At 41.4% G+C, this 15,090-nt stretch overlaps 1 protein-coding gene across 12 annotated transcripts in view; it reads left to right on the forward strand.

The window, feature by feature from the left end:
• ATXN1 (ataxin 1) overlaps positions 1-15,090 on the forward strand; it is a 412,684-nt gene that overhangs the window by 95,377 nt on the left and 302,217 nt on the right. For all 12 annotated transcript variants that reach the window (XM_077886366.1, XM_077886353.1, XM_077886354.1 and 9 more), the window contains one exon: positions 9,390-9,511. The gene's annotated coding sequence lies outside the window, so the exon portion shown is untranslated. The remainder of the gene's footprint in view (positions 1-9,389; positions 9,512-15,090) is intronic.

Genomic DNA, 15,090 nt, shown 5'->3' on the forward strand with positions numbered 1-15,090 from the left:
TGAATTTTGGGGCTCCCAGTATGTAACAAAAGTCATGTTTACACTATATTGTAGACTACTAAGTATGCAATAGCATAATGTCTTAAAAACAATATATATGTAGATGTATCTATCTATATCTATCTATCTATCTATATATATAACTATATCTATCTATCTATCTATCATCTATCTATATATATATCTTAATTTAAAAATACTATCTTGCTAGGGCACCTGGGGATCTCAGTAGGTTAAGCCTCCAACTCTTGGTTTTGGCATAGATCATGATCTCAGGGTCCTGAGGTGAAGCCCTGAGCTCACCTGGGAGTCTGCTTCTCTGCCTCTGGAGTTCCCTCTCTCCCTTTATCCCCCTCCTCCTCTTCCTGTCAGCTCTCTCTCTCTCTCAAATAAATAGATAACTCTTTAAAAAAAATAGTCTTGCTAAAAAATGCTAACCACCATCTGAGCTTTCAGTGAGTTGTAATCATTGGATCACTAATCACTGTAACAAACATAATAATAAAAAAATTTGAAATATTATGAGAATTTCCAAAAGGTGACACAGGGACATGAAGTGAGCAAATGCTGTGTTGGAGAAAGAGGGCTATACACTTGCTCCAGGCAGGGTCACCACAACCTTCAATTTGTTAAAAAAAAAAAAAAGAAAGAAAAGAAAGAAAGAAAGAAAGAAAGAAGGAGAGGAGCAGAGAGGAGAGGAGAGGAGAGGAGAGGAAAGGAAGAAATACAGTATCTGATAAGCACTCTAAAGCACAGTGCAGGGCAACCCGGGTGGCTTAGTGGTTTAGTGCCTGCCTTCCGCCCAGGGCATGATCCTGGGGTCCCAGGATCGAGTCCTGCGTCGGGCTCCCTGCATGGAGCCTGTTTCTCCTCTGCCTGTGTCTCTGCATCTCTCTCTCTCTCATGAATAAATAAAGTCTTTAAAAAAATAATAAAGCACAGTGCAATAAAACAAGGTCTGCCTATGCTTTCTCCTTGCCTTATTGTGGTGCCTTAGAGATGACAGGCATTTTCCTAGTCCCTGTTTTGTGACTGTGCTTTCAGAGGAATAAAGAGGGGGATATGGACTGGTACGTTGGGTTTTATTTCCAGAACGTCGTTACGATTGCTCCATCCTCATGACTTTTTAAGAATCAGAAGATTGGGCTCATCTCATCCAGCCTATGTGACTTTTTTTTTTTTTCATTGAATATCGTGGATAGTCTGCTTTGGGAGGCAGAAGAATGTTCCCATTTTATGCACATTTATTAGTGTGGGCTCCAAACTAATTCATCGAGCAGCTACTCACTTTGAAATAGGAAAATGAAGACGATATTTCATTATTTCTTGGAATAATGGCCAGAGGAAGAATCTGGATTACTAAACTGTGAATTGGAAATGAGTTAAGAGAGAGTGTTTGGTGTCAGACAGTAGTTGGGAGTCCTGAATCCATCACTTAGTTACTTAGCACCTTGAGTGTGTTACTTAGCTCTAATCACCTCCATTTCTTCATTGATTAAAGGTAGAATAATGAAAGTGTCTACCTCATAGGGTGGTTATAAGACCAAAATGAGATAATGCAATTTGAGGGCTTAACACTCAAATATTAGGTATCGGGGCGCCTGGGTGGTTCAGTGGGTTGAGCATCTGACTCGATTTCAGCTCAGGTCATGGTCTCAGGGTCATGAGATGGAGCCCTGTGTCGGGCTCCATGCTCAGTGTGGAGTTTGCTTGAAATTCTCTCTCCCTCTCTCCCTGCCCCTTCCCCCTTAAAAACATCCCCCCCCACACAAATATTAGTTATTATTATTATTGCTGCATGAATACGTGAACAACCAGATAGCCAGTGTTGTTTGATCATTGTTGATAAATAGTTGATGGTTTATGATTACATACATACTTTGTTAACTGATTTCATGAAACAGGACTTTCTGAATCTCATTCAGGATATTTAAAGAGTTTATCATCTTTGGTTAAAACAAATCCTTACTAGATTATTAAAACCTAGATTATTAAAAGAAAGCATTTGCTAAAGAAGTCTAAAGTGTACACCTTTCCCAGGTTCTTATCAAGATGTTTTCTTAATAGCGTGCCCTTTCTTCATGATTTATGTCATGGATACAGCCAGCCTACATGTTCACCAAACTACGTATCACAGAAAATTGAATTCAGAGGCTCATTTGAGAACTCAACTTTTTTTCTGTTAAGCCAGATTTTTTAAAAGATTTTATTATTTTATTTTATTTTATTATTTTTCAATTTTTTTTAAAAGTAGGCTCCATGCCCCCTGTAGAGCCCAAGACAAGGCTTGAACTCACCACCCTGAGATTAAGATGTGAGCTGAAATCAAGAGTTAGGTGCTAAACCGACTGAGTCAACCACGTGACCCCCTGTTAAGCCAGATATTAAAGAAATATGCAAAAATTTAAATCAGTGTCACTCTTCACACTGAACTTTTTTGTTTTGAAGAATACAGTTGCTTTTTCATAAAGATATGCTATTTTATGTAATGTACAATGGGTATATTATTATTTACAGTAAATGAGTTAATTTTAACATATTTCAGTTTTTTTACAGTTTCAATTTTTAATACAATAAGTATTTTTCAGTATGATTTGCCTAATTAAAGACTCTTTGGGATCCTTACTACATTTTAGAGATGCAAAGGGGGAAGAAAAAGTCCAAGAACCACAGACCTTGTGAATTGTTTGCTAAGATGCATTTCGGTCAGTGCATGTCTACTGGTTGCTTATTTCTTTGGAAAAAGTGTTCTGTGGTCAAATGTATTTTGGGGTGAGCCGCATGCTGTTTTTCCTCTTTGAGATTTATAATACATATCAGATCACCAGAGTCCCTCAAAAGTGTTTCCCAAATGTATCCCAGTGTTTTTTGTCCTCATTTCATTTTTAGCATAACATGGTGTTTTGCCATGGAATATAGCATCCCACTGAACACACTGGCTAATGCACGGTATATGCTACCCTCTCCCAAAAACAAGAAGCAAGATTTATCAAGTACTTGCAGTTACATCTTGTACTTTACTTAGAAGAAGGTCCATGAAAGCTTACCAGTTAATTTGATTGACTCTTCTTTTTTAAAAAGGAAACCACTCATCCTTCATCATTTGATACTATTTTGCTCCTAATCATCAAAGCCGTCTTTACTCTGCAAACTCCTATGTTGGTGAAACTCTGTTTTAGACATTTTTGTGTGTTAATCAGCAGCATCTGCTGCTTGTGTCACAAGACAGGGTAATGTCATCCCCATACAAATCGTCCAAATTGCAGGTTAGTCCTGGCAGCCTTGGCACGAGGCCTGTCACTACTGTTTGGTATTTTTAAATGGCAAAAAATACCTGTGGTGATGCATCATATGCCTTTATAAAACACAGTCACTTCTTGTAACAGAAAGATTTATAAAAAAAAAAAGAAAAAGAAAGAAAGAAAAAAGAGATTTATAAATGGCAGTGGGTTTTGTTGTATTTTTTTTAATGATTCTTTCTTTCCAGTTCTTTGGTTTCCATTGGTTGTGGGCATAACCTTAGTTAAAACAATAAAAGGATTCCATGGTGTGGATGAACATGTTCCTTAGTTAAAACAATAAAAGGATTCCATGGTATGGATGAACATGTTCCTGGCTACTGCTTGATGGGCATTCTTTTCCTAAAAAAATGAGGGTACAATAACCAGCAACAGTTTCCTTTCTGACAACAGTGCCATTCTAAATTTGTACTGAAGCACAGAAGTACAGAGATCACTTCTTTCACTTTCTGTATTTCACGTCTGTGTCAAGGAAAGAATGGAAAAGTCTTAATTTGTTTTAAATACTAAAGAGACAGTAGTTACTATACTTTATGTAACTCAAACGCTTTTTTTATGTTTTGGTTTTACCAGTTCCTACTTAGAAACTTAATATTTTGTGGGGGGGTGCCTGAGGGGGCTCAGTCAGTTAAGCATCTGCCTTCAGCTCAGGTCATGATCTCAGGGTCCTGGGATTGAGCCCTGTGTCAGGCTCCCCGCTCAGTGTGGAGTCTGCTTCTCCTTCTGCCTCTCCCCTCTTCCTTTCCCTACTAGCATGTACGTGCCCCCAGATAAGTAAATAAAATCTTTAAAAAAACCCTTAATATTGTTTGAATCCTTAATGACTCTCTACTGGCAACTGAAAATCAGTTTTCCCTTATTATTTAAATAATTCAAGCAGAAATACTGTAGCTGTCTTATCCAGTATCTTGGTGTTTTTTGTTTGTTTTTACCATTAAGTAGTTTTAGAAAGGAGGGCTCTTTAAATGTGCAAAAGGACATTCAGTCTACAGGAATTTATATGAGAGCATTTGCAAACTATGCTGGCAGTTCTCTCATAGTTAAATCAACTAGATGAACCAGACTGAAATTAAAGAATAAAGAACCAGAGGGAAGTTACTCTTCAAACGGCAAGAGGCCACCTTTCCATCTTCTTTGACAGTTTATATATATATACATATAAAATTTGTGTGTGTGTGTATTGTAATGTATTTGGGATATCGAAATGTATTGTATGTATTTGGGATATCGAAAATAGGATTGTAGAGCTCTGTGACAGGTTAAGAAGCTTGGTGAAGATGCACACAGGCCATTGTTTGCATATAGTCTATGATATTAGCATTTCCTAGAGGGAAAAGTCACATTTTTGGGTATGCACGTCCAAGGCAGAAAAGGTTATCTTTGAGGGGTTTTAGCTTGCAGTCACAGAGAGCCTTTGCTCAGGACTCAGATGGCCTGAGTTGGAGTCCCATCTCTGTCACATATTTGTGGTATTGGGAAAGTGATGTAACTTCTTTGTGACTCAGTTTCTCCAACTGTAAAAAGTCATATAAAATTCCTAGAACAGTGCTTTGCCCGTCATAACTGTATTAGTAACCTATTGCTGTGTAACAAATTACCTGGTGGCTTAAAAGAACAAATACTTATTATCTCACAGTTTCTATAATTAGGAACCAGGGCACATTTTTTTATCTGTCTCAGGCTTGGGATCTCCATAAGGTTGCAGTCAAGCCATTAATTAACTCAGGCTGCAGTCTCATCTAAAGGATGGGAGTGGGGGGAGGGTTGGGATCTGCTTCCAAGCTCACTCTTATACAGACTCCAGCAGACCACATGGGCCCCTCCGCAGGATGGCCTTCGCAGCCTGGCAGCCAGCACCCCTGCCCCCATTATGAGTAACCCTGTAGAGAATATACAAGAGCATCCAGGATGGAAGCCAGTCTTTTTGTCACCTAATTTTGGAAATGACATCCCATTGCCTTTGCTGCCCTCAGTTTGCTAGAGAATGGCTCAATCTAGTCTATTCTCAAGGGGAGAGGACTAGACAAGAGCATGAATGTCAAGAGATGGGGTCATTGGGGTCTATCTTGGGAACTGCCTGTGACAGTTACTTGTGCTTTAACTTGTGTTTTCTATCCACACGTTTGTGAATTTCAGACTTACATAGCCTCCTGTCTACTTGCTGTTGCCCGTATCCTGCTGGCTACTTGATATCTCCCCAGGATGTTTAATATGCATTTTAGACCTAACATGCAATAATGGAGTGCTCCCCCCCCACACACACACACCTTCTTCTTCCACCATCTTTTCCATTTTGGTGAATGGGCAGCTCCATTCTTAGAGATGATCTGGTCAAAAACTTAGATGGATCCTCCTCAACTCTTTTCTTTCTCTTATACCACTTGTCAACTTGACCTTCAAAGTACATCCAAAATCTCATCATTTCTTACTATCTCCTCCCCCAGTGTCACACCACGTTAGTAGTCTATGTGTTAGGTGTCTCACCTAACTGTCTGCGGTAGCCTGTTTTACAAGCCTGTAGCCTTGTCCCCTTATGGTCTGTTCTTCACAAGGCACTTCACTTCACTCTATTCACAATTCTCTGGTGTCTTCCTGTATCACTTGGAGTAAAAAGTCAAAGTCTCTGCAATGGCCTACAGGGCCTCTCATGATTATAAAATTATTTTTCTGTATTTAATTGTATAAAATTATATATATGTATATATGTATATATATGTATATATATGTATATACGTATATATGTATACATACATATGTATATATGTATATGTATGTGTATATATATATATAAACCTACATATGCATGTCTCTGTAAACACATATTTATGTGTTTAATTTTTTAATTAATTAGAATCTATGTTCTGAATTGTGTAAGATGGGGATCTGACTCTTTGCGAATAAAGAGCTCATTTTCCTGGCACTGTTTATTGAATAGGACACCCATTCCCCACTGAAGGGGTATTTCACAATGAAGCTGTTAGGTTTTGCTTTGTTTTTTTCTTTTTCCTGTGCTGTGTCTAATTGTTGGATTTTAGAATAGCGATGTACCTGATAACTCCTAGAAATACAGTTGTGTTTTTAGAGGTCTCTTTTGCTGTGGTATACTCAAATACATATAAAAGCAACTTGAATTCTAATTGGGAATTAATTACGGAAGACATTTACTTACGTCCCTTTATTTGATACATAAGGAGTTACATTCTACTTCAGAGTTGGTGCTTAAACTGAAAAATCCAGTTAGTGGCAAAATTGAGATGAAAAGAAATTTTAAAAAAACAAACACCTCATGGTTTTTGGGCCACTGTTTCTGACACATGTTGATAGAGTATACTTTGCTGCTGCTGCTTGTTTATAACTGTTCAGAAAATTATCGCAAAAATGCTTATTGAATTCCAGACCCTGTAAGGATAACGTCTCGATTGAAATCCTTGTTTATATAGATAACGTTCAGGGTTTAGACAGATCTGTGAATGCTCTAGTCCCCTGGTGTTCTTTTCTTCTTTCTAGACTTGGTCTTATCTCTATTTATAGCTTCAACTGGCAAACAAGAATGGGTAGGCAAAAGGGATTAAACTCAAGCCAGTTTGTTTTTGTTGGTTATCAACAGCACTGCTGAAAAGTTCGCTGAAAGAGGAAAATATTTTGAAATTATTGCTTTAAAAGGAGGTGTATAGAATCTTCACTGGTTTTCTTTTGACAAAAATCATCTCATACTTGGTGCACTATGTGTAATTGAGGGTCTGCGATAAATCACAAAATGAATCACTTCCAGCTCCTTCACGTCGACAGAGATAAGAATGGAAAATCTTGTCACTTAGATCAGTCCTTGTCCCCCCCCCCCCCTTTTTTTTCTCCTCTACAAAGAATGTGACTTGCTCCTCTGGACACCTGGCTTTGGCAGCCAGGGTAGGGCCCTGAGCTAATTAGAGAGCCATTCCACCTCTCTCAGATAATTTTGCTCCACTGGATGACAAAATATAACCCAGAAATGAATGTCTTCCTTTAGACAAAACACAGAGAAGAAAGAGAGAAAGGGTGACCCGAGAAGGTCCTGAGCTTCTGGTAAACTTTTCCAACCAACACCGTACATGGTGTTCAGTGAGTCAGTGGGCATGAGTGATTAAACCCTAAGTCTGCTCAAGGCTCAGATGAACCTACTATGTGCTGCCAGCCTTCCTGGGCCAGCCGCTTCCTTTGCAGAAGAATTTTGAACTAGACGACAGAGACCCTCCCAGTCCTGAAAGACCCAAGATAGCAAGCTGGTAACAAGTGAAAGAAAGGCAGCAATTTATTTTTAGTTAAAAAAAAAAAAAGATTAATATCAGCCAATAACATGCAGTGGGCTCGCTGAAATCTTCCTCCTCCCTTCAAAATTCTGTTTTTACCCAAACGGTAAGATAAAGACAGTTTGTCATGCTTTGAACTTCCTGGCTTATGTTGATTTGTAGCAATATGTTACTGTTACACATTTGAGTGGGAGCTGAGTTACATTTCATGAAAGCTGCTCTGGAAACTAATAAAATCGTGACAACCCCACTTTCGGTGGGTATTGATAGCATCAAGAAAATAAAAAAGACTTTGCCATTTTCAGGCAGTCGCCTTCCAACTCAGCTGAAAATATAATGGGCTTAAACTCAACTCACTTGTTTAAACATTACCCAAGAGCAGCTTTCTCTTCCTCCTCAGAAGTTCTAAGTGCCTCCACGCATTTAACCACAGATAGGCACAACCCCCCAAAAAGTCCTTTTCAAACACGTCGAGTCTTCTATAAAGTAATAGCTTCTTCGGAAGGCTTTCAAGGAATCGATTATTCACCTGGTCACCTAGTGAGGCATAAAGGCATGTTTTCTGTCTTACAACTGGGTCATTGGATGATGACCCGGCAGTGGCCTCAGGACCTTTGGAGATGCATAGAGTTGGGCGTGCCAAGTGGGATGCGGTCATCGTAGTGAGAGAGCTGGGTGGCATTCTTGCAGTGCGCTTCCAGAACAAAGAGGAAGAGCTTGTAAGAGGCTGGAAGGGTCTGCAGATGTCTTTTGAAGACATTTCCAGGTCCTAATGGCCGTTGTAAAAAAAATCCAAACAGGAATACCAGGGTGGCTCAGTGGTTGAGCGTCTGCCTTTGGCTCAGGGTGTGATTCCCGGGGTCCTGGGATCGAGTCCCTCATTGGGCTCCCCGCAGGAGCCTGCTTCTCCCTCTGCCTATGGTTCTGCCTCTCCCTGTGTGTGTCTCATGAAAAAATAAATAAAATTTAAAAAAAACAACAACAACAGAGGAGTGGACTGAGCAGTGGGAGAAGCTAGAACAAACCAGTGACCAGTGATGTTGTAAGCTCACAAGGCAGAGGAGTACTTTTCAGAGCCACCACCTTGTCACCACACAGTTCCACTGTGTAGGCTTTGTCAGCTGCTCTGAGTGGGGGTAAAGAGGCATGCATATTTTAACCATTCATTTCACATTTCAGCGTGTAAAGTAGACGCTGCCTTCCAACTTGGCTGGGGCAGTTCTTTATCGAGATTTATCGAGTCAGAGTGAAAACCCGTCAATCACCTATTTGTGGCGCAAAATCGAAAATTTCCTCTAACACTTTATCTTTTCTTTGTTGTGCAATCCTAGCAGCCCTGTGTTTAAAGATATTAATATTAGCTCGGTGAGTCTGAGTCCTTAATGGACAGAATCAGATGAATTTTAATTTGAAACAAACCTTTCTCTACTTTCTACCCTTGATAAGTGCATGTCAGTTATCTTTAATTATTCAACATTAGGAATTCTTCTCTGGGTACTTATTTCAGCTAGTAAACTTGAAATTTTGCAGGCACATTCCTAGTAGTATATATAATTTTCAAGATGTCCTACCTACCCCGGCAGGTGCTCTGTTTTCTTTCTTCCTCTCCCCTCCTCCACCTTCTACTATTTCAGGGCACCATAGGTAGATCAGTTGTGTGATAGCATCGTTCTGATAATTAACATGCTTGTTTGAGGTTATAAAATATACATCTGAGAGAGGCCAGGGATTTCCCCCTGAATATCAACTAACTGCTTGAAGTGGCATTTTTCATTCTGACTTGTTTTGTTTTCTTTTCCTGTAGCATACTGGAGCAAAATGAAAGAATTTGTTCTGAGGCCTCAAAAGTAGTGCTGCTACGGACCATGAGCAAGAAAGGGTGGACTTCAGCCTGCACGGATGGTCTTGAAACACAAATAGTTGTGGGTAAGTCATCCAAAGGACTTGGCATTCATTAGCTCTAGATTTCATCAATCATCATTTATTTGGTGTCTCAGGACATCTTAGTCGAGTGCAGGGTTATTTCTCTACAACCCAAGCAACAAGCTGTGTGAGAAAATGTTGTTCTAGTGGTGGAGAGCCAAGAGAACAATGAAATTGACTTAGCATGTTTGTTTCTAAAATTTGCAGAGTAAAAAAAACAAAAACAAAAAAAAATAAAATAAAATTTGCAGAGTAGCGGGATCTGAGTACAAAGCTTCTGTGGTTAGAAAAGACCAAAAAGAAGGGAAAAAGCACCCCCAAACAACTGAACGCACAACCAACCAACCAACTACATCTTCCAGACATTCCTTTTAGCTGAGAGGGTAAGGGATTAATCACACATGAGACGGTCGATTCAAGCTGATGGCAGATTTGTTACCCTGCAGTGGAGTATCAGTGAGGGCAAGGTGAGAAGCACTGGGATTTTCCAAGTCTTACTCAACACGTATTTACTGAGCACCTTTTAACTACGCATGGTGCCCGCATGAGAGCCTTGATCTGGAGGTGAAATTTAAGTCCTCCAAACTATAAAGAAACAATAAATAAATGCCAAGCAAGACACCAAAAATGCTGTGGATTTCCAAGGAAGTTTCACCAGCCTCATTGATTATAGTTCTTAGAAACAGTCCTCAAATGGAAGCTGGTTCTGCCCACCTTTGTTGACCTCAGACAACTTACTCATCCTCAAGGAATGAGTCACTTCTAAAAACTCCAGTGCGTGCCTCGGTGACCTCCAAGGTCTCTTGCAAATCTAAAAATGCCATAGTTCACTCTGCTGAAATTAATTAAATCATCATCCCCTTTGATTCTTGCTCCGCCGAATTGATGGTGAGCCCTTGGCAGGTCATCTTTGGCTCATTGGATGCACCAGTGGTGGAGAAGGAGCCAGGCACTCTGGGGTCCCTTCTCCCTCCTTCTCCCTACGATCTTGTGAACCAGCCCTTTGGTCAAACAGGCCTTGTGGTGTCTGTGGTTAGTAATGCATTCCCTTGCGGCATTAAAGACAAAGTGGCACATTGTTATATGAATATAATATAATATATTTGTCCTTTAGTTTCCTGTCGGGAATCTAACTCTTCCTTCTCTGTTCTGTTTGCTGCCAGTGTCTTATGGGTTTTCTACCAATACTTGAACCCTGTGGAGTCCCAAACTTTGTTTTAAATTGAACATAATTTATTATTTTTTCTTTCTCACTAACCATCCCTTTTCCGGAGCAGAGCTATGAATGACACTTTAAATGATGCTCAGATGTCACTCTTGTTAGCAGCTGGCTGTCTGCCTCAGAGTGGTGCATTATTTGGGTTTCGTGACAGCATTTTTTTTTTTTTGTCTTACAAATGTGAAATCATGAAGTGCAGGAAACCACATGAATGTGGCAGAATGAAAATGCGAACATCGTATTATCTGGAAATGCCAGTGTTACAATTCTCCTGGTGACAGTGTCCTCCTTGTACTCAACCTAGGAAGCCTGTTTACCTGCTGGGTGGCAGTCCTCTAATTCATGGCTTTGTCTTCACGCATATATCTGCCATGGCCCCCTTGTCACGCTGAATCAGGAGGTTTGGTGTAGATGATTGGGCTGTTTCTCGCTAAGCAGGACCTGCCTGCCTGACCATTGAGCCTGTCTCACCTTCACCCTCTTCCTGGAATGCGCAGGCCTCTGAACTCCTGGAACATTTAGAACGTGCATCATAAAAAAAAAAAAAAAAAGAAAAAAGAAAGAAAAAAGAAAAATCTAGGGCTGTGTATTGCCTTGTGGGTGATTGCTATCACCCCGTCTGGGTTGCACACTCACTGAGGGCAGGAATCAGGTCTAACCCAGCGTTTCTGTGGTCTGGCCCCAGGATCTCCTGCAGCCAAGCCACCTGTGCATGTGTATTAAAGTTGCAGATTCAGCAACACTGGGCGCAATGAGTCAGAATTTCTGGGGATGTGGAGCCTAAGAGACTCACCACAGAGAAGTCTTGCACACCGAGGTTTGTGAGCAGCTGCCTGTGTCCGCTCCCTCAGCCTCTGGGCCTCCTCACCTGCAGCATAGGGTCTAGCTCTCAGCACGTCGCAGGTGCCCAGGCGATATTTGGTCTAATAAGCAGCATCCAGCCACCAGGGTTGCATTCATTCTTCAGTGGCTTTTAGCCTTTTGGGGATGTGAAGTCTAGATATTCTCTGATCCCATAGAAACCCCGTTTTGTCCAAATGTGTCAAGTCCCCTCAGTCAGAGGCTGTTCTGGAAACCTTTTTGTCTCCTTCTCTTCAACTGGTGGTGGTTCTGACTGTCCCTATTAGTGGCGGTGGCCCCTGCCCACGCACAGTCCAGAAGTCATGTCGACTCTGGGGGAGGGGACCGGAATCTTAGGACAGAAGGGGATCGGAGGTGGGAGCAGTGCTGTGGGAACCTAGACGCTGTAGCCTCGGATCCCAAGGCCACGCCTGCTGCCCTTGGCAGTTTCTTTTGAACGCTGTTTCTTTCAGCTGTTAGGGCGCGCAGGTTGCCCATTTTGGTGGCAGGAGAGCGATCCCATTGCTGAAAGGGATAAAGTTAAGCTGCAGTGGACACACATCAAAGCATCCCCAGTGCCAGCAGCAGATTCAGGATTTGAATCTGATGACAACAGACTGCAGTGGCCACACGGGGCCCCCTCCTGCCCTCCTCCACTTGCTGCAGCAAGGGCACCCCTGGCCTTGGATGCTCCAGAGGAGATTTGCAGGGCGGTTTTTGCTTTTAGTGCAATTCCTCATGCCCTTGCTGCCAGATCCAGCCCTGGTAAAAGACCTAACAGAAACCAAACAGAAGAACTCGGGAAGTCTAGCCAGCCTCTAAGGGAACCAGTGAGCTAATTGGGAAACTTATTAGCCATTAAGACAGCCACTTCCAACTGCATTGAAGCTTTTTTTTTTTTTTTTCAGCGTTTGTTTGTATGTTTGTTTGTTTGTTTTTACTCTTGCTTAGTCAGTTTCATTTAAGAGAAGTTGTGTCGACCTTGGATTAAGTTTGTATTAAAAGGCATATTCAGGGGGCGCCTGGATGGCTTAGTCGGTCGGTTAGGAGTCTGCCTAACTTCGGCTCAGTCATGATCCTGGGGTCCAGGGATCAAGCCCCACATCGGGCTCCCTATTCAGCGGGGAGACTGCTTCTCCCTCTCCCTCTGGCTTGTTCTCTCTCTCTCTCTCTCTCTCGCCATCAAATAAATACATAAAATCTTTAAAAAAATAAAAGGCACCTTCAGGCACAGCAGCAGGAAGTGTCTTCTCCCAGGTGTCCATCTAATTTTGTCAACAGGAGGTTTGGAGAGAAGGAAGGTATAACAATGCGTTGGGAATTTTTTTTTTTTATTCTCATTCTCAGCTAAGGTAAGAAAAGAAAGCACAGATTTCCAAAGCAATATTGAGACCAAAAGAGGCTATTCCTTTTTTTTTTTTTTTTTGCATACGTGCTTCATTGAAACCTGATTAGGTTTTCTCTGTATAGCCTCTTGCAGTTGGGTTGGGGTGTGGGCTGGCTTTGTGAGGCAGGAGGCAGGGGCACAGGCTATCACTCATGCAAGAGAAGTGTACAGTTGTTGGCATTGGTGCCTGAACCTTCATTAAAGGTCTTTTTTTTTTTTTAAGATTTTATTTATTTGCTCATGAGAGACACAGAGAGAGGCAGAGACACAGCCAGAGGGAGAGGCAGGCGAAATATATGGAATATTTCCTTACAAATAGTCAGCCATTGTTGGGAAAGCAAAGAGCTGATTCTAAAAAATATTTGACTACATCACTTGTGTTCTTTACCATGTGGCATTCTCCAAAACTGCAGATTTTCCGAATGGCTTCCTAAACCTTAGGCACTGCTTTTGGGAGGCAGATAGACATAGGAAAAGAGGCAGATCAGTACCCCCCTCCCCCCACCAAAGACCATCACTGGAAAGCTCTTTAAAGGCTTTCTCGCTTAGAAAAGTTAGATCCCCTTCACTGTCATACATGACGTTCTGTAAAACAGTACCAAGCATGCCTTCTGTGAAATACGTGAAAACTCACTCCTCTTGCTGATACTGTCACGGGCTAATAACATCAGTCCTTTGGAGAAGCTGTGTGGTTGGGTATAACTGAGTGAAACCACACCAGTTCAGGAAATGCAGTGAATGGTCCTATAATAGGCATCATCAAAACAGATGGTGATTAACTTGGAAGGTACCCTTCCTTGGTGACAGTTTGAAAGCTTGGAAAGGAGGTGTTTGCTATGCATCAAAAGAAATCAGGATGAAACTGCCACATTGGCACATGGTTGGAATGAAAACAGAAAGAAACCCACCGGAGCTCCTTACTGCACATGCTTTTCCTGAAGACCTCATCATCACATCACGACATCGTTACCAATTCTGTTCTCCTGATGAACATAGCTCTCTCTTCCTCTCGGAGCTTAAGATCATCGGCTTCCATCTTCCTCCCAGATGGCTCCAATTGGGTTATCATAGGTGCCTCTGACTTTTTTCTATACCTCTTCCTGTTACTGCCCTGTCCCCCTTTATGGGTTCCTTGTCTTGAGAAACAGCATCAGCATCCAGCCAGTCATCGATGCTGGACACCACCTTCTCTTCCTATGCTTTGTCCCTTGACCACACACTAGAGTTTTGCCTCAAATGTATTTCACGGTCTACCACTCTTCTCCATTCCCCTGCCCTTGGTCTGTTTCTGCTGTTAGCATCACTTGCCTGACTACTGCAGCCCCCTTCCAGAAAGTACTTCTACCTTATGTCTATCCTTCCTATATTCCATTCATCCTATGATTTTGAGGGTTGTCTTCCCAAAGAAAGGGTCTGATTGAATTACTACCATTCCTGAAAACCCTAGGTGGCACTTGAAGTATGTAATACAATGTGAGCCTCAAATTCATCCTTCATGGGCAGCCCTGGTGGCTCAGTGGTTTAGCCTCTCCTTCGGCCCAGGGCGTGATCCCGGAGACCTAGGATCCAGTCCCATGTCAGGCTCCCTGCATGGAGCCTGCTTCTTCCTCTGCCTGTGTCTCTGCCTTTCTCTCTCTCTCTCTCTGTCTCTCATGAATAAATAAATAAAATCTTAAAAAAAAGAAATTCATCCTTCATAATTGTGTGTGCAATTGATCACACATCAATACACATTGATTACAAAATCATGATGAAAATATGTGCGTGTCAACAAAGATGAAAAGTAAATAAAGCAAAAATGAAGATGTTTGTAGTATTAGTTCAATTGGTACTTGATTTAAGAATGATACTCCTCTGGTATTTTCCATAGGAATGAGTGAGTATGATGAAGTAAAAGGAAAAATTTAAAGGATTTTGTTAGTTTCCATTTTCCTACAAGATAAAATGGTGAGTCCTTTGCATGACATTCAAGATCCCTAGGAATTCATTGTCAGCTCACTATTTAGATCTCATCCCTCCCTCCCATCTTCCCCACATGGCATTTCTTCCCTTTCTACATATACTGTGTTCTTTAGCAGCCATGCCTTTTTTCATGTTGATTCTTCTGCATGTAATTCTGTTTCTCCACCCAGTGAA

Source organism: Canis aureus, chromosome 37 (assembly GCF_053574225.1).
Source record: "Canis aureus isolate CA01 chromosome 37, VMU_Caureus_v.1.0, whole genome shotgun sequence".
Lineage (NCBI taxonomy): Eukaryota > Metazoa > Chordata > Mammalia > Carnivora > Canidae > Canis > Canis aureus.